Raw genomic sequence first — 18,486 nt, forward strand, 5'->3', positions numbered from 1 at the left:
TTATTAAAGGCAAAGAAGGGGATATCACATTACTAATTGCAGCTCTCGGGCTGCAGCAGAATGGCCTAACAATATGGGATTTTGCTGGAAGAAGGACAATCAGCCAAGTTCATTTGCAAATACCCAGAATAGGTTGCTACATTTGGGAGAAGTGTTGCATAACATTTAATTAGCCACTAAAGAAAAATAATATATATACACATTTTTGCTTGGGGGAAAATTAGGTCAAAAAAAAGTTGGGGGGGGGGGAGAACAAGGAAGGAATTCAAAGTCTTTCATTTTATAGTTCATGTTTAGGATGAGCAAAAAAACAAAAATAAAACACCTCTTATTTTCACCACTAGTGGGAACTACTGCATTCCCTTACAGTAGAAAATAACCATGTAAGTGTCATGACTAAGAATAGCTCTTGCATGTGGTCTAAAGGATGCTGCTATCTGTATCAAAGGTTAATGAACTTTAAACATTTTTTCCTTTTCATCACTCCCCAAGAAAAATCACTTCCCATGCTAAGGCCAAGCCAAACAAGCCATAATCTGAACTGGTCCATGCTTTGGGCTATCGAATTTTAAATTTCAGGAAGATAGCATCTCGGGTAGAATTTGAATTTCAACGCCAGAGACAACAGCCCTGGGTGTTCACACATCTAGGTGTGTGTTTAGTTACTTGTGGGCTACATCCAAAGATATGAATGCCTGGTGTGCAGTCATTGAATTCCTCTTGTGTTTTTCGTAATACATCACAGCTTCTCTCTCTCACTCCAAAACTCAAATTAAAATATCGAATCAACAGAATCTTTAACCAAACAGCACATTATAAAGAGCCTGGAAATGTTGAAAGCATGTGGTTCTGTTGCTAGGCAAACTATCACACGGCAGTTTCAGAGCTCTACAGTCCTCAGTGGGCTTTCCAATTTGGCTGTTTATGTTGGAGATGGGATTGGTGCTGTGAGTCGGTGGATAGAGATCCAGCATCGGGTGCTTGTGTTGGGAGTTAGGCAGCAGTTTTCAGGAATGTGTATGCTTAGAATCCATGCTCAGGTTCAACCATTACACCTGTGGGAGAAAACCCTGGTCTTAGTGTACACCAATGATGGGTCAGATGCATCACTGGCCATTCACAAGCATAAACAGCACATGCAGTGGCTCACTGTTAGAAATGTACGTATGCACAAACAGCACGAGTGATTCCAGGGACCGAGTGTGCAGTCACAGCAATTATGGCTCTATCCAGCAGAGCATTTACACACGTGCTTAACTCAAAGGCCATGAATAGTCCCACTAGAGACTACTTTCAGAGTAGCAGCCGTGTTAGTCTGTATCCGCAAAAAGAAAAGGAGGACTTGTGGCACCTTAGAGACTAACAAATTTATGTGAGCATAAGCTTTCGTGAGCTACAGCTCACTTCGTCGGATGAATGCATCCGATGAAGTGAGCTGTAGCTCACGAAAATTTATGCTCAAATAAATTTATTAGTCTCTAAGGTGCCACAAGTCCTCCTTTTCTTTTTACTAGACACTATGCGTGTGCTAAAAGTTAAGCAAATGTTTAAGTGCTTGGCTGGATCTGGGCCCACATTTACAAGCCATGCACATACGCACTTCTAAAAACCTGGCTTCCAGTTGCAGTAAGTTCACAGGCAAATTAGCTGTGTTAACAACATGACCGCATTTCTGAAACTCCAGCTCTTTGCTGTTCACCCAGTAATCACACACGTGTTCACTTAGGTGAGAATCTGGAAAGTTACAGTCCTTAATTCTTCATGAGTCTTCATTAACAAACAGGACTTCCCCCAGTCATCTTGAGGGGTTTAGTCACCCTGGATGGACAGGCAAGAATCCCATTAACCTTAATCTAAAGTAGTCACTGTTTTTTTAAAAAACAGTTGGAAAGCACCAGTCTCATTCATCATTCCTATATTTTCTCATCTGCTCTTAAGGTGGAACGCTAAGGAATAGAGAAAAAACCAACTTCAATTTTAAAATGCACTAAGTTAAGACCAGAGCTATTGAAGATTTACAATATATTTTAGAAGGGGACTGCAAACTGCTGGACAAAGTCATTGAAAACATCGAGACGACAGTGACCTGCAGAAGAGTGGCTCTCAGAAAGGCACGTTTACTTTACAAGACATAAGCTGCCAGTGGAGACCACTGAGCATTATATTACAGACCCTCACAACAAAGCCAAGTCATGTGAATTTGAACAGTTAACAGATGGACTAATCAGAACGAAATTCTTTGTGGTTAACAGATAACCAGGTCAAAGCAGGGTTATTGTGAAAAATAGACTCAGCTTTGCAAAGAACAGTGGGTATTTGCTAGTGAAAACTGTGCATCTCAAACGAAAGTAACAAGCAGTGGAAGAACTGAAGTGCATCTGATTAAAAATGCATACAGTGACTGAGCTTTAAAAGTATCTTCCTTTTTTGAAAGACAATGCCAGTTTGAGAAATAGTCCCTTTTCTTTAAATGGGGCTCACAGCTGAATCCAGTAATTACAGCTCTCAAAACAGAAGTGAATGTTTAAGTTCAACCACTGTACCAAAGAATAAAGACAAAATGCAAAGGTAAGCAGGCAGCACAGATCAGACTTCTTCACTATTAATATGGGGGGGGGGGAAATGTTAGTGCCAACATCTAACAGGCTTTTTGAGCCAAGACAATTAATGCTGAAGTAGTTACAAACAAGCTATATTCTAGCAAACTAGGATAGAAGAGATACTGCAACAAAACTCCTCAACAGTTCTATTTCTGGCTCTGCTACTGACTCACTGCATAGCTTGGGCTAATCAGACAACCTCTACGGGTATGTCTACATTGCAATTATACACCCATGGCTGGCCCATGCCAGCTGACTTGAGCTCTTGGGCTAAGGGGCTGTTTAACTGCAGGGTCCTAGAGCCCAGGCTCCAGCCTAAGCCTGAACGTCTACACCGCAATGAAACAGCCCCTGAGCCCGAACCCTGTGAGCCTGAGTCAGCTGGCACGGGCCAGCAGTGGGTGTTTAACTGCAGTGTAGACATACCCTATGTGCCCAGTTCACATATCTGTAAAATGGAAAGAATGAGGCTTTCCTACCTTGCAGGGTATTGTGAAGCTTCATTAAGTCATTTATGGACAGCATTTGGAGGGGTGAGCTCACAGACTTTAAGATCAGAAGGGACTATCATGGTCATCTAGTCTGACCTACACAGGTAAGAGTTTTCTTCTGTACAGGGAACATGTAGATGTGTGCTGGCCTCAGACAGCAGCCTCACTGTATCCTTGTGCTCCCACATCTGTCTGTCTGTCTGTCTGTCTGGGAAGCTCTCTGAGGCAGTGACTGTCTTTTTGTTCTGTGGCTGTACAGCTCCTACAAAGGGCCCAGGTCTGAGACTGGGGCACCTAGGCACTCTGGCAATATAACTATATTAGAAAGTTTCCGCTGTTCCATGCATCAAACTATACTGCAATGAGAGTCGCCTGTTCGGCTCAGCTGCAGGATCCAGAAAGAATCCACACATGGTGTTCCCTCTGCCTGGCATTCTTGAGAGGCTGCATAACAGGAGGAGGGTGGAGACATGCACATAGTTAAAAAAGGAAAATCCTGGTGCAAGCCTTTACTAAGCAGCTGCTATCAATGCGTCCATAAGTTTTAATCTAAATGGATATTAAAAGGTGAAAATATTTGGGTAGAGATGTGGCTACCTTAGTACAAACAACCTCCTTTCTCCCCCCGCCTCCCCAAAGCCCCCCATGCATTGGCACAGTTTTCATGTTACATGACTTAAAGCTGATGCTATAATAGGTCATGACTGTTCACATTAAATCAGCATGCACAAATTATAGACCCTATTTGTTGTCTTTAATATGACTTTACATTTGCTCTTTGGGGAAAGATTTCTTCCTTTCCTTCCCCCTCTTCTTCTCCACCCCCACTTCCACCCCGATTCTACCTCCACTTCTAAGATGCACTTCAAGATAAAACTGACCCTTTTAGTTCAGATGTCTTCTGAAGCTCCCCCCACCCACCATCCTCTTTCTGGTTTGTTTGTTTTAACACAATATACAAGCATTGATAAAACAAACTGTGTAGCTCAGTGGGTCTTTTCTTTTTTCATCTTCCAGCCGTTTACTTGATATACAACCATGTGAAATACTATCAGACTCAAGTTTCTAGGCTTATCTCAGGGGCTGTCAGTCAGGAACAAGCTTTGTTTGAAGACTGTAAGTGATCCACTGGTATACAGTTTTGTAAAAAAAGAGGGGGAAAATTTCTGTTAAGGTCCTTCTTCTGTTCTTATGGCACTGGCATGCTCAGCATCACACAAAGTTAACCCTCCTTGTTTGATGGAACAAGGACAAGATCACTAAACCTGATTGGCAACTACACCCAGGACTGTTTTGGCCAAGTAAAATAGAAAATACTCTCATCCTTATGCTTATGCTCTTATGTTGCATGCTGCTCAAAGAGAAATACCATAATTCTGTTTCTAAATGCATCCAGGCTTTTAACAGGATGGAAATTCAGCCCAACTCCCCCTTCCAAAAACAATTAATCAAATGAGTGAAAACTTTAATGCAAGGATTTTACCACATTTTTTTCCCCAGCTGGTTTTATTTAGCAGAACAAAGCAAAAAAGATATCTAAAACCTATGGCAAGTTATTGCATTGGGTTTTACTTCATACGGAGAAAAATGCATGCTTTATCAGGCATATCTTAGAACATGCTAATAGGGGTTTTTAATGAACATGATATTGGTAGTAGGAAGGAACACAGGAGACTGGTTCAGGAGTACAATCAGCTTTCCACTTACTAGACAGGTGGGATATGCAATGTAAGTGGGGATGCATAAACCCCAGGGCAGTGCAGTGTACTGCAGTGTAAGCAAGCCTTAGAGCAGGAGTGGCCCCGGTACCAACAAAAGTGACTCCCTGCCTTCCAGGAGGGGCTGGAGTAGATTGCAAATCACACCCTTGGTACAGGCATCCCCTACTGGCAGATTGCCAGAGCATCTTTAATGGCAACCATGGAAGAGGACCTTCTGCACTCCACCTCCCCAAGGGAAGGGCAGCAGCAGCATTGAAGATCCACTCTTATGGCACTCCCAGGAAGTTAGAATGGTAGGAAAGGCTCTGTCGCAGTCCCGATCCTAGAGCATCCTCAGCACATGTACATTGTTCCACACTGGCTGCTCCATTCAAGGCCAGAATTCTAAGAGTCTGACTCATTTTGAGCAGCGTCTTTTGGTCACTACCCTTTCTAATACATTCACCTGCCTTAGTTACACACATACACTTCCTGCACATCTATATTCCATACAGGCAAGGTCCAAAATGGAATTCTCTGCAAAGAATAAAATATTTATATTTGGCTTGTTTCAGCTGTCATGAGTCTCCAACCCTTGACAATGCACTTTGGTTCCCACTGAGGGCAGTCTGCCTAGCAATTCAGTGAGATAATCTAAAATTGTATTTCTCTTGCCCAATTTTGGCTAGTAGTCCCTTTCTGACTGCCTCTATGCGCCTCTATGCGCTAGCCCCAATGACAAACTGCAATGGCTCGCGTCTATAAAATACAGTCAGAGTCAAGGAATCTGTGTGTGATGTCAAGGCGCTCTCTCTAACAGAGGTGTTGATGAGGTTCACAGGAGTCAGTGTAGGTGAATGCACAACAGGAACAGCCACAGAAGAAAGCGCCAGCTAGATGCTGAATATATATATTAAATAGTTGGGGAGGGGGGGAACAGGGGATGGGAAGGGTCAGATGAAATAACCATGCGAGGTTTGGCTCAAACATGGCAAAAGTCAGGAAATTCAGTGTTGAGGGGGCAATTTAGTCCTTCACCTGCCCAATTCTGGAGATCTCTGCCATTTTTATATACTTGGACCAAATCAAGATGGAGTTGGTTAAAACAGGGATTCTTTTTCTTTCTGAGCTCCCCCCCCCCCAACATGCTATAAAAACTCCACAGCCCACCTGTGTCACAAAAGCTGGTGTTTTGCATATAAAAGCCAGGGCCGACATTAGTGGGTAGCAAGCAGGGCAATTGCCCAGGGCCCCACACTACAGGGGCCCCCGGGAAGCTACATTGCTCAGGCTTCAGCCCCGAGTGGTTTTCTGCCCTAGGCCCCAGTGAGTCTAATGCTGGCCCTGATTCGTAAACCCCCTGAAACCTGCTCGTAGCTCCCCAACGGGCCCCCGACCCCTGGTTGAGAACCACTGGGTTAAAAGAAAGAGTTTTTGAATTACTCCATTTTTGTTAGTTAATTTTTTTTAAATATATAATATAGATTATGCACATGAGCAGCAATCACTTTTTCACTGTTAAATCTCTTACGTGCTTTCATCCCTTGCTGCCAAACCAAAGTACCTAAAACTCCCAGATCAAGTAATCAGTCCAATCAAGTCCCAAATGCTCCTCAACTTAAAAAAACCACAACAATAAATGTTGGGCTAAAACAATTGATAATGCAAAGTCATAGCAAGGTGCTAACATCTAAAAATAGAAAAAAATATGTTAAGGCACCTTTGACTATTAGTGTACATAGTGCCACTAATTAAAAAAAAAAATCAAGAGAAATATGTATTTAGACACCAACAGCTGAAATGCTATAACCAAGTCAACGCAATCTCCCCTTCAAAATTCCTTTCCCCCTTCCTTTCAGATTGTATTTACAAACTGGAGAGGGCTCATTTTTTTCTTGTGTCATTTCATTATTACAGAGTTGAGATCACTAGCCATCTGCAGCTTCATTTCATCAAGCTCTGATTTGTCCTTGGAGCAAGGTCATTTGGGACAAGAACATAAAATGCCGCTTTCCACTACTGACAGTTCTTTATGCCTTCCTGTAAATATCCCCACTAATTTTAAATAATTTCACCACTTCAGACTTTTCCCCCACCTCCAAACAGGCTGATATACAAATACATGAACAAGGATCTCATTATTTAACCACTGCATGACACACTCTAAAAGCAATTAATGGTGTTTATTTGTAGATAACTGAAGCATTTCAAGCTATAGCTCAGGAATCCTTGGTAGCTTCACGTGACTTGTAGGATTTTAACTATGGGTCAGGAATTGGGACCCCCCCCCATTCAGCATTAGCATATGCTTGGAGCACCTCCGTATTCCATCAAGTAGACCCATCCCAACTCCACAAATACACAACTCCCCTCCTCCCCCACCAGTCAATGCACAAAAATTACCAGATGCATAATATATCCCTAAGGTGGGTGCAGTGCTAACAAAGCATCACTGGGTGAATATAGGTTAGTTTATGGAAATAAAGAGACTGGGAAGGAAGGATTTTCAGATGCATAAATTCCAAGCTAAAAATTAATAGGAAATTAAGATGGATTTTTTTCTCAAATCAGATCTGATTTGCCATCATTTCTGGGGCACCTTCTCATGAACAGAGACCACAGCTCTAGATCGCAAAACCACAGAGGGCAAATTAATGTAACAGTCCTGATCAGTACAAGTCATAAAGCAACAGAGAGTAATTAAATAACGGGGGAATCAGCACTAGCTCTTGGGGTCTTAATTCCTAGCTCCTGATAGCATACACTGGCATCAGCACACCGATGGGTGCAGATTCCGATCTCACACTCGCAGTGAGTATCGCTGTGTATCTGGGAAATTCAGCCATCGGGCCTGTGTACTGGATTCTGAGATATGTTCTGATGTGCATGACAATCTGTCTCACAAAGACTATTTTGATCCCTTACCTGTCTGGCTTTCTGTAACCAATAAGTCTGCCTGTAAATACATGCATACTATGCAGGCTTGGTTTGAAACTTTGGCCTACAATTACACGTGTGCAAGTACAACGATTATGTGCACAAGTGTCTAACTGCTTTATTTGCATATGCAAATACCTTCTGGATTCACAAGTGGGAGATCTGCTCATGCAAATGTATGCATGCATAATGTCAGAGGCAAGGTTTGAAAATCTGTTCATCTGGCTGCACTTTTTCAACAATACCTAAGGGAATTAGGCACTCAGTTGCCATTGTAATTCAATGGGTGTCAAATCCTTGACTCCTTTACTTAACTTTGAAAATTCTACCCCAAACCATTTTTTACTTTATTTTACAAATCTAAACACAGCTTCTCCTTATGCAAAGCCCCCCTTCACACTGCCCCTGTGGTGGAGTCCTGAGTTGTTGTAGCTGGCACACAGAAGGCATGGCAGTGGACATGCTAGGTATGTGGCCCGGACACGCTGCACTCCAGTGATCTGCTGGAGCTGGCATAAAGGCCACTAAAGGGCCATTACAAGTTGGAAGACAATTATCTCCTATTTGGGGACACTGAAGAATGGAGAGATTAAGTGATTTGTCCAAGGTCACACAAGGAATCTGTGCCACAGTTGGGAACTCCTGAGTCCTAGTCCAGTTACTTAACCACAAGGCCAGCCTGGCTACAGAAAAGAATGTGCCATGGGCCAGACGCTGAGCAAACCAGCCTTTGAAGATGCTTTCTGGTGGAGCAAACCTGCCTAAGTTGAGTCATTTGGCCTGAAACTCAAGCTTCTGTTGGTCTATGCCCCTTCCTGCTCAACCCCCAAAGTCTCAGGTCTTATGGCAGTGCTGCTGTCATGGCTTCCAACCGCTAATGAAAATTGGACTTGAGTGCTTAAGAGATGTAGGTGTCTTTATATATTTAAAAAACCCAAAGGGTCAAATTTTCAAAGTGACATAGAAAAATCAAGGGTCTTGGGAAGGCTGGTGAGATTTCCATCTTCCATTTGAGGCATGGACATTGCTGAGCCACTGCAAGCGCTTCTTTCACAAAAGGACCTCGCACGTCAACAGTTAACTTCCCTTTGTTCGCATACAAATGATTAAGGTTAGACGCTTGCCTGGTGACATCACCATAGTTTAAACATGCTGGATATGGTCCAGGGAACCAAAGTTATTGCTGACCCCATAGTTACTGATCCGCTTTGCAAGTATCTGATGTCTGCTCTCACTTTATGAATTATTTAATGGGTTAAAGATTGATCAGATCTTCTTTATGCTATATACGGCTATGCAGTGGGCAGAAGGACGTAAACATGCATTAACAAGGTTAAAGTCATATACTGTAACTACCCTGTCTGTTTTCAGCTTGCAGCTTTATTGACTTAATCATACTGGCACTGCAGCCAACAAATCATTAAATCCATTCCATTCTTTTGCTGGTTACCAGCCACAAAAACAGAGGCAGGCAAAGGCTAAGCAAATCTCGAGAGGGGGTGGAAGGGAGAGGTGGGTGGAGGCCAAGTGGGAAAGAGAGAGAGAGAGAGAACAGTGGGATCACTATGGAATTCTGGCCTGTCCCTGGAAGCACAAAGAAGCCAAATCTGTCTTTATGGACTAAGTGGTCTCATGGTTTAAAGTGACACACTCATTTGTTCCTGTTTTGCAATGATTTAAAAAAAAAAAAAAGCGCAAACTGAGCTTCCTTGCCTCTGTAAGGTTTTAGCTGTGCATGCATATGTGACAGAGAGCGAGCGAGCATGCACATGCAGTATAAACTTCTGTAAACAAATGAAAGGGTCAGAAAAGATAATATCTGTGCACATGCCATACCTCAAGAGGTCTCAGAGTCCTGCGTCACACATACTGCTAATCTGCAGTGAAATGCAGGCCTGATTAAGAGTTCAGCATGCAAGAAAAATATCATGTAAATTTAAATAAGTCCCAAGCTCCCCCTGTCCCCCAGCTGCCTTCTGTGAGTAACGATGAACACTGCTGGAAAAGAAGAAATATCTTGATTTCAGACTTTAGAAAGAACTGTAACCCTTAAAACTGCAATCAAACGCCTGAATTTTCAAATCAGTGTTTCTAATGGTAAACTAGATAAGCCAAACCCACAGTTAGGTGCCTAAATACAAGTTCCTTGATTTTCACAAGTGCTGAACACCACAGAAGCCAGTGGAAGGAGCAGGTGCTCAGCACCTGTGCAAAATCAGGCCACTTTTTAGGAACTTAATGGTAGGTACCCAGAACTAAAAATATAGGCCTTACACTCTAACTTGTTTTTTTAAGTCCCAAGACATTTATTTGCTATTACTGCCTTCCCAGTTCGCTTCTGGGTGATGGCAAGTGTTTTATCCATCAGCCCATGGGACAGGTGTCTGTTCTGAAAAATAGGAAGTTTGTGCCCGCTGTAGATTATAGATTCTCCCTTATGTCTTCCGAACATTACAGGGAGGCTATGTCTGATGGAGTCCAGTGTGAAACGGGGACAGCAGGATGAGTTTGTGTCTTCTCTCTTTTAGAGAAGGCCACTTCTCTTTTTTTGTGGGCTTTCCCCTCACTGAAAGAGCCTACGAAGGAGATTCCCCTAAAGTAGAATGACTCACCCACAAGATTATATCCAAATAGATTCTGACTGTCCCTGTTCAGCTGCATGAGGACAAAGAGGCCAATGAGTTTCCCTCTCTTACACCTTGCATACAGGCTGGCCATCATCTCCCTAGGAGAATAAACCTATTCCTACTAAGTGCCATTCCCTCCCTCTGCCCCACCTCACTCATGCATACTGACTGCACTGTTCTGACGTGTGCACTCTGTCAGGAGATATGGAATCACAGAACTTTTTAAAGAGCAGTCACTTTTTTTAAAAGCAATGGTAGTTAAAGTTATTTTCTTTAAACACAACAATCTTCATCACAGTTTGAGTTCCAGCTTTGTTTCTTTGTTTACCAGGCTCCACAGCATGTGTGGAATCCTATAATGTGCACAGAGACATCTAGTGGCTAAATTGTATACTGAAAATAAATAGATTATTACACTGCCCACCAGTCAGCCAGTATTCCTTCTGAGAACACCAGCTATATGATGGTCCCAACTTCTGTCCCAGTAACTAGTCTGTGGGTATCTAGGGCAGAATTTTGCCCTGAGAGAGAAGCAGAATATGATGCATATAATCAGTGAGACAGAATACTCCTTTGATTCTTGACTATGACACCTAGACACTACAATGATGCATGCACTAGAAATATGGACATAATCTCCTTATTCCTCCCAGCAACACTGTGTGGTGGATACTGTATCTATGTTGCTGAGGGAGAGAGGTGAAGTGACTTTCCCAAGGCTATGGAGGAAGGCAGGAGAGCCACAGCTATCTATCTAAGATATTTATGTGCCCCCCCCGATCACAACAGTATCTGAACACCTCATTATCTTTAATGCATTTGACCTCACATCACTCCTGTGAGGTAGGAAAGTGCTATCCATCCCCATTTTACAGATGGGGAACTGAGGCATAGAAAAGCTAAATGACTCACCTAAGAAGTCTGTGGTAGAACAGGGAATTGAACTCAGGTTGCTAAAGTCCTAGCCTAGTGCCCTAACCACAGAACCATCCTACCCCTGAAATGGAACTCAGCAGTCCCTGGCTCCCAGCCCAGTAATCAGTGCTATAGATCACGCTACTCTCTAAAATTTACTTTGGGTTTATCTTGCATGCAAGAGTCCGGGTTTGGTTACGGTTTCGTGGCTACAGACTCCACAGCTTCAACATGACTGTTTTTGCTAGCTGACGGCGGGATTTCAGCTCTCTTGGTTCAGCATGTACTGTTACTCAAACAGTGGACGTTTGTGGGTCTGAGCACTCAAAGTAAGTGCAACTGTGCTGAATGCTTGCGTCTTCGGGCACCTTTTCACTCAACTGCGAACGTCGTCACAAGATACAAATGCAGACGACGCTTCTGTTTGCCACATTCATTAAGCAGACAGACTGTTCCAAGGGCAAATGATGAACACTGTGATGTCTTAGGAACTATGCACACAGCCAGGAGTAACACACCAGGAGGGCTATTTATAATCCTCAATTCCAAAGCACTAAAATTTTATTTTTAAAATTAAGGTAGACTCATGTTTGTAGATTTAAGCAACTCAGCTGGTGGGTTTAACCTGGTGCAGGCTTTTCATTCCACTGGGGTGGTCATTGGTGTGGGCTGGGAAGTTCATAGAAAGGGCTCAGCACACAGGGTCTTTTATCCAGCATGTTCCTGTGACCACAGTTACACTACTTAGTCAAGCTCCTGGGATGAAGTGAGGGATGGGGGTGGGGGACACATTGATCCCTCTCTTCTCTGCAATGAACAGAGAGGAGATCCCCTTCTTCCCCACAGCTCCTCCCAGACTGCTGTGGTCAGTGCTCCCCTATCTGTTTCCATCTACTTTAACCAATGGTCAAGCTATTCCAAGGAATGCTAGTTGCCCTGAAATAGAATACAAGGGACAAACTGCCTGAGGATGCACACATGCTGAAATGCAGTGGAAGATGCAGGGCGGGGGGGGGGGGGGTGAGGTGAAAGAGAGAGAGAGAGAGACAGATGGGGCAGAGTTGCTGAATTCCTTAAAATTACTCTGTCTTAGTCTCTCAACAACTAAGAACGCCCATACTGGGTCAGACCAAAGGTCCATCTAGCCCAGTATCCACAGTGGCCAGATGCCCCAGAGGGAGTGAACAGAACAGGTAAACATCAAGTGATTCATTCCCTGTCGCCCATTCCCAGCTCCTGGCAAACAGAGGCTAGGGACACTAGAGAGAAGAGAAGAGGAGAGAGAGAGATGGCACAGGCGTTAGAAGGAGTTAATGGGCTGTACAACAATTTGTTTGTATATATCTTTAAGCAATGCACAGAAGTAGTCATTATACAGAAGGAGTCAAACTAGTTTAGAACTCCTGAAGTAAAAGCTTTTCCCAGCCTCAAAGGGCTAACTCTTTGCACAACTCTTTGTCACCGTCTGCATTTCATTCGGCTGCTCCCATCAGTTATACCTCTTGTAAAGCAATTAGGAAATATTCAGAGAAGGAGTGACCCAACGCCGAGGAAGACTGGTTGTGCTGCAGTGTCACATCCTAAATCGTTAGGCATTTTGTTTTAATTGCAGGGTTATTTTTAAACAAGGAACTGGTTATTGACTCAGGACAAAACAGAACCTACCACTCCCCATCATTAAAAGGGCTATGATGAGATTCAAGAAACTCCTCATGGCTGGCCAAATTCAGGCTCCCTTCATTCTGGTTGTGCAGACTGGCATGCAAAGGCAGCACTGATGTGGGGCTCTATGCTAGCTTCACACAGCTAGGGGCTGGAGGAATCTGCACAAGATGCTGGAGGTCTGGTCTGGGAGTATCTATGCTAGATTGTCCTGAGGCCAAACACTGCCCTGGATTCCTGCCTCCTCCCACAGAGAATATGAGAGAGCAAGAACTCAGTGGTTTTTGGAGATGCCATTGTGGGGGTGCAGTGATAGCCTCTCTTCTCACAAAGAGGTGACAACTCCTGGATCTGGCCTGCAGGTACGTAACCCGCTCTCATTAAAATTCAGGTTATACTTTCATTCACAAGATTTTTATCTGTATTGAAAAAGGTTTCTGATTTCACCAGCACTAATCAGGACACCACAACAGATTTCCTCTCTGAGACACGAGGCTCAGCGCCTTTGTAGGGCTCATGTGGAGCAGGTTTTCATTCCCCTCTCTCCCTGCCAGAGCCATTACAAAGCTGCATGTTGAACAGATTAAAAAAAAAAAGATCCCAGATCCACCTTACTTCTTAATAAACGTTCCCACAGACACAAATCCTCCCACCCACCACAGTACTTGCTCCCAGAACTGCCCGACCCTACGAAGGCCTCCCTTGCCCCACTACGCTCTTGTGGAGTAAGAGAAATGTGTCAAAACACAGAACTGGTGCCCACTTCAAGCTCTGGTTTATACTAATGCAGACATCATAAAAATAAACTCCCAGCAAGTATTTCCTATATAAACAGATTAGCATACCTTAAACTCTTGATTGCTCCCACATCACATGGCCATAGATTCACTGCATGTTGGTTCAATTCACTAGGGTGTTTTCACTCCCTTATGCTGTCACTAAGGCACTGAAGATCCAGTGACCTGAAGGAAGATATCTAGGACACCCTAGGGAACAGTCACAAGCAAACCTGTGGATACCATAATAAGCTGGGAGGCCCAATATGCTACTGGGACAAAAGATCTGGGCTGAGAGGGGGAAAAAGCACATCCACAACTGGCTTTACCAGAGGAATGAACGAGCCCTGGGTTATAGCCTCCTTTCTCTTCTCTCACTTCCACCCCCAAGGACCATGTGAATCACTGGAATGGAGGAAAAATAGATATACTAATTTCTACAAGCACAGGAATTAAAGAGACATCCAGAAAAGTTGCCTCTGGCACTTGACACAAGCTGCAAAACTGGGTTAGCTTGACATTGCTGCTGGAGATGAACGGACCCAGAAAAGCAGACTGCCACTTGGATACCAGTAGAGTTAAAACCCTGTCTGCAAGGCAGGATCCATCCACCTGGGTGAATTGATAGATAACCGGAGTCTCACCAGCAGAGCTGAGTGGCAGACCCTTAAAACCAGAAGCACCAAGGAAGTAAGGAAACAAAAAAAGTGCTTCCCCACCAAAACAAGATGTTTTGGCACCTTAGTGTGATGAGGCAAATCTCATTTCAGAGGCTTTGTCCAAGCAGATCATGATGGCTTGGTCCTACAGGAATTCTCTAATGGATCAGACAGTTTTTCTGATGATCCTCAGCTCAAGAATAGTGAGGTGATAAACATTTTTTCAAGAAAAAGAAATCCAAGAACTTTTGGACTGTGTACCCCCCAATCTTGAAGACATTGCAAACCATGCTGGTTCTGGAAGAGGAATCCCTCAAGGTCTCTCCCAGATACTAGTTCAGGTAGCAGTTCATTGCAGTGCAAATAATTTAGAGATTGTCTAAACTACAGCATATGAGCTCTTGAGTAAAGAACAGTCAGAGATGCCAAGATCCGGAGTAGAACTGGGCCGCTTCACAGGACGAATAATTATGCTGGAGTTGACAAATGCTCTGCTGCATCTTCCAGAGTCTTTCCTCTGGTATGTATCAAATTGCTGTTTTTTCCAACGGGCCAACTTCTGTGACATGAGCGCTTTTGGCTTGGTTATCTCAAACCCTGACTCAGAGGATACTGTCAGAAGCCATGTGGCTTGTAGATGGACTTACAGAAGTGAAGGTGCATGGATCAAAAAGAAAGGGGATTGATACTCATCTCCTCTTTCTGAAGAAGCCACCATGACAGTCATAATTCTAAAGAAGAGTTGGCACCCAACATCTAAGATTATTAAAGAAGAGCATCATATTAAAGTGAAGTTTCCTCTTGGGTGAATCTCAGTCCCACGTGGGTGCAGTTTGTAAAGGTAGACCCCAGGAAGTCAGAGAATGCAATGGGATCGAGAGAATATGAGGCAAACAGTGCCTGTCATTTCTGCCTGGGAAAGATCCCAATCCCATCATCTTCAATGCAGCTTGGAGAATGTAAACTGTGCAAAAATTAAACTAAACCAGGGATGTGTAAAATTCCCATTGCATCCTCCCATCCTGAACATACACAACCTGAGAATTAGGATTGAAGGCCAAAATTTTCAAAACTGACCAGTGATTTTAGGGGCCCAACTTGAGACACTCTAACTTGGCCTATTTTCCAGAGGGCTGTTGTTTCGCACTTTCTGAAAGTGAAACCCCTTTAAAAGGTCGCTGTCAATGGCACCCAAAAATCAGTGGTCACTTGGCTGCAGCTTGCAACAGCTAAAGGACAGTGAGGAAAGACTGGCCTTCAGCCACTCAGCAACAACAAAACACCGCAATACCATCACCTGCACCAAATACACACCAAAAAAATAAATAAAAATACCGTGCAACTAAAATTACTTGGTTTTGCTGAAGGGTTTGTTGTTTATTTGTTGCTTAAAAGGCTTTACTTTCCTTCCTCTTTGCTGCTGCTCTTTAGGGAAGGGTATAAAAGCTGCTAAAAATTAGTCAGACAATTCAGATACTTCTTCCCAACTTGGCGAGGTTTCCGTTCTGCTAGAGTGATGGTGGGTGTGGGGGTCAGATAGGAGGAGGGGGAAAGGACGCAGAGGTGGGGGGAAGGGAAAAATGAACAGCTGCAAACCAATTAAGCCTGACTCTCTGACTGCCTGCTTTGGACAGTGAGGCAATCTAATTCAGCCTGGTGCCTCTCTTCCTTCAGCCGTCTGGTGCCTGCCTGCCTGGGATTCAGGAAAGGGGCTGTCTGCCTGCCCACTTCATCTTGCAAGCCAAAGGGGCCCTGCCCAGCCACAGTTTCCAAAGGAAAGAGCCCTTGGCTGGCGGTGCCTCTTCTTTTCTGAGAAAAACACGCACTGGATGTAGTGGCAGCAGCTTTCTAACCCTCTCCTGCCCTTCCTCAGCAACTAAACCAAAGTGGAGTTTGAGTAAGAAGACAACCCGCCTGGCTCCTCTGCCTCACAGCACAATGAATCAATTAGCATTCGATCATTATGGTGGTAACCGTATCTTTCACTAGAAAGATTTCAGAGGGAGATAGAATATGATGTTTTCTGCTCATTTCCTTCCCGTCATCCCAATCATGAATTGCTGTTACAAATACGCGTTCAAGCCTGTAATGTATTTGCAAACATGTGTACCAGTTTCCCAGACGAGTAGCTGTTTGTTTTCTGAGCAGTAAAGGCGTGGAAGAACAGTGTTACAGGAGAGGAAATAGTATCATTGGGGTAGAAATGCACACAGAGAATTTACAGAAGGTCACTTGAGTTTTCATGCCTCTATTACTATGAATTACTTTAATTCCTTCTTATTTGCTAAAGCTCTTAGGTTACACCATGGGCACGCAAAGGCACTCTATATTTCTCTCGGAGTTCAGATTTTCAGACACAAAGGTCTGGTTTGGAAAGGGTTATTATAGTGGTCATGGTTTTAAAAATATCTGCTCCCAGTCAGAAGGCAAAAAACAACTTTGTGAGAGGGTACAAAACAACTTTACCATTTAGTTACACTTTACAGTAATCTAGAAAGCAATTATGTAACTGCCCCTAAAACGTTTAATTAAGAGAGAGAGAGAGGGGCAAGGATTAGTACTTTAGAGACAAGATCATCTTTACAGTGGCATCTGGACATCATCATTCTTTCAGAAGCCCCTAGGTAACCCTCAGTATTGTTCACACTTGTACGTAAACAAAACAAGATGTCCTGGAGAGAGCTAAATTACTGCCCATAGTGTAACAATATTTCTTGCTTAAAGAGAGTCCATGCAGAATCTGGGAAGACTCCAACATGTTAAAACTGAGACAGTTCCACACCATGGAAAGCTAGAATGGGTAAAGCAGGTACAATCTGGACTGTCCCTCTGACTTCATTTCAGACAGGAACTCTAATTCAGGACAGTTACTCATTTTTAAATTAAAACCCCAGCCTATCAGCGTGTGCATCAGAAAAAAAGCTCACACGCAGAGCTGGTAGTGCAAAGAATTTTCCCTGTTCCACCCCTCTGCAAATAATTTTGATGAAAACAAAAATTCAAGTTTTTCTTTCAATAGTTGGGATTCTCCAGAAAAAACAAAAGTGGAAAATTTTCAGGTTTTGGGGGGGGAAAAAAGACAACTTTAAACGAAAGCAGAAATTTCCCTTTTTTTAAAAACAAAACAAAACGAAAATTAAACAAACAAACAAAACATGTAAGTAGAGCCAGTCAACAATTTTCTCTACATCTTTTCAGAACGCCAGTCAGTACATAATGATAACATCACTCTCTCTCTCTGCTCATGCTAATCTTAAGTACTCTTAAACCATTCAATACACAATATTCTCCGATAACTGAGTGCCATTCACATTTCAGCAACAATAGGTCAGTTCAATGATATGTGAGTCTCTGTTGAGGGCAGGGAACGTATCTATCTCTGTTGTCTGTGAAGCATCTAGCACACTTTTGGGAGCGGTTTAATCATAAAACAATTATCACATCAAGGGCCCCACACCGCATTCCTTGTCCACTCAGAACTTGCAGTGACATCAGTGGAAATTTGGGGTGCATGAAGAAGGCAAGATCAGGCACCAAACTGCCAAGGACATTATATATTTTACACACACACACACACACACACACACACACACACACACACACATACACACACACACTCTTCAGAAATCCAGAAGCACTTCATGGTACCAAGACCTGATCTTAGAATACAGAGACATTAAAATCAATTGCATCTTTTAACTAAGCCATTATATGGTAAAGTAAGACTTTCACCGGAGACTTCAAGAGGTTTACAATATTTTTCCTTACGTATTTTAAAATGATGTCTTCCTCACTTGAAGCATAGGTAATGATCCAGGTATAGCTGAAGAAGATGAAAATACGGTGCTTAACTAAAACACACAAACTTAATTGCAGACGCTCCCTGGGTTATGCAAGACCCAACCTACGCAAATTTGCTCTTACAGAAAAAGTTCCATAAACCAGAAATAGGATTTTCGAGTTGAGGAAATTTTTGCGTAATGTAAGGGTATGTGTTTCCAATTTACGCAGAATTCGAGTTACGCAAGGCTTTCTGGAATGGAACGATTGCGTAAGGTGGGGGAGGGGGGTCTGTATTTACTTCAGTTTCTCCTGAGCTTCTGTTCAGTTAGCAGGTTC

General features: G+C 43.2%; 1 protein-coding gene across 4 annotated transcripts in view; it reads right to left on the bottom strand.

The window, feature by feature from the left end:
• MAMLD1 (mastermind like domain containing 1) overlaps positions 1-18,486 on the bottom strand; it is a 93,574-nt gene that overhangs the window by 6,328 nt on the left and 68,760 nt on the right. The gene's annotated exons all lie outside the window — the stretch shown is intronic.

Source organism: Dermochelys coriacea, chromosome 9 (assembly GCF_009764565.3).
Source record: "Dermochelys coriacea isolate rDerCor1 chromosome 9, rDerCor1.pri.v4, whole genome shotgun sequence".
Lineage (NCBI taxonomy): Eukaryota > Metazoa > Chordata > Testudines > Dermochelyidae > Dermochelys > Dermochelys coriacea.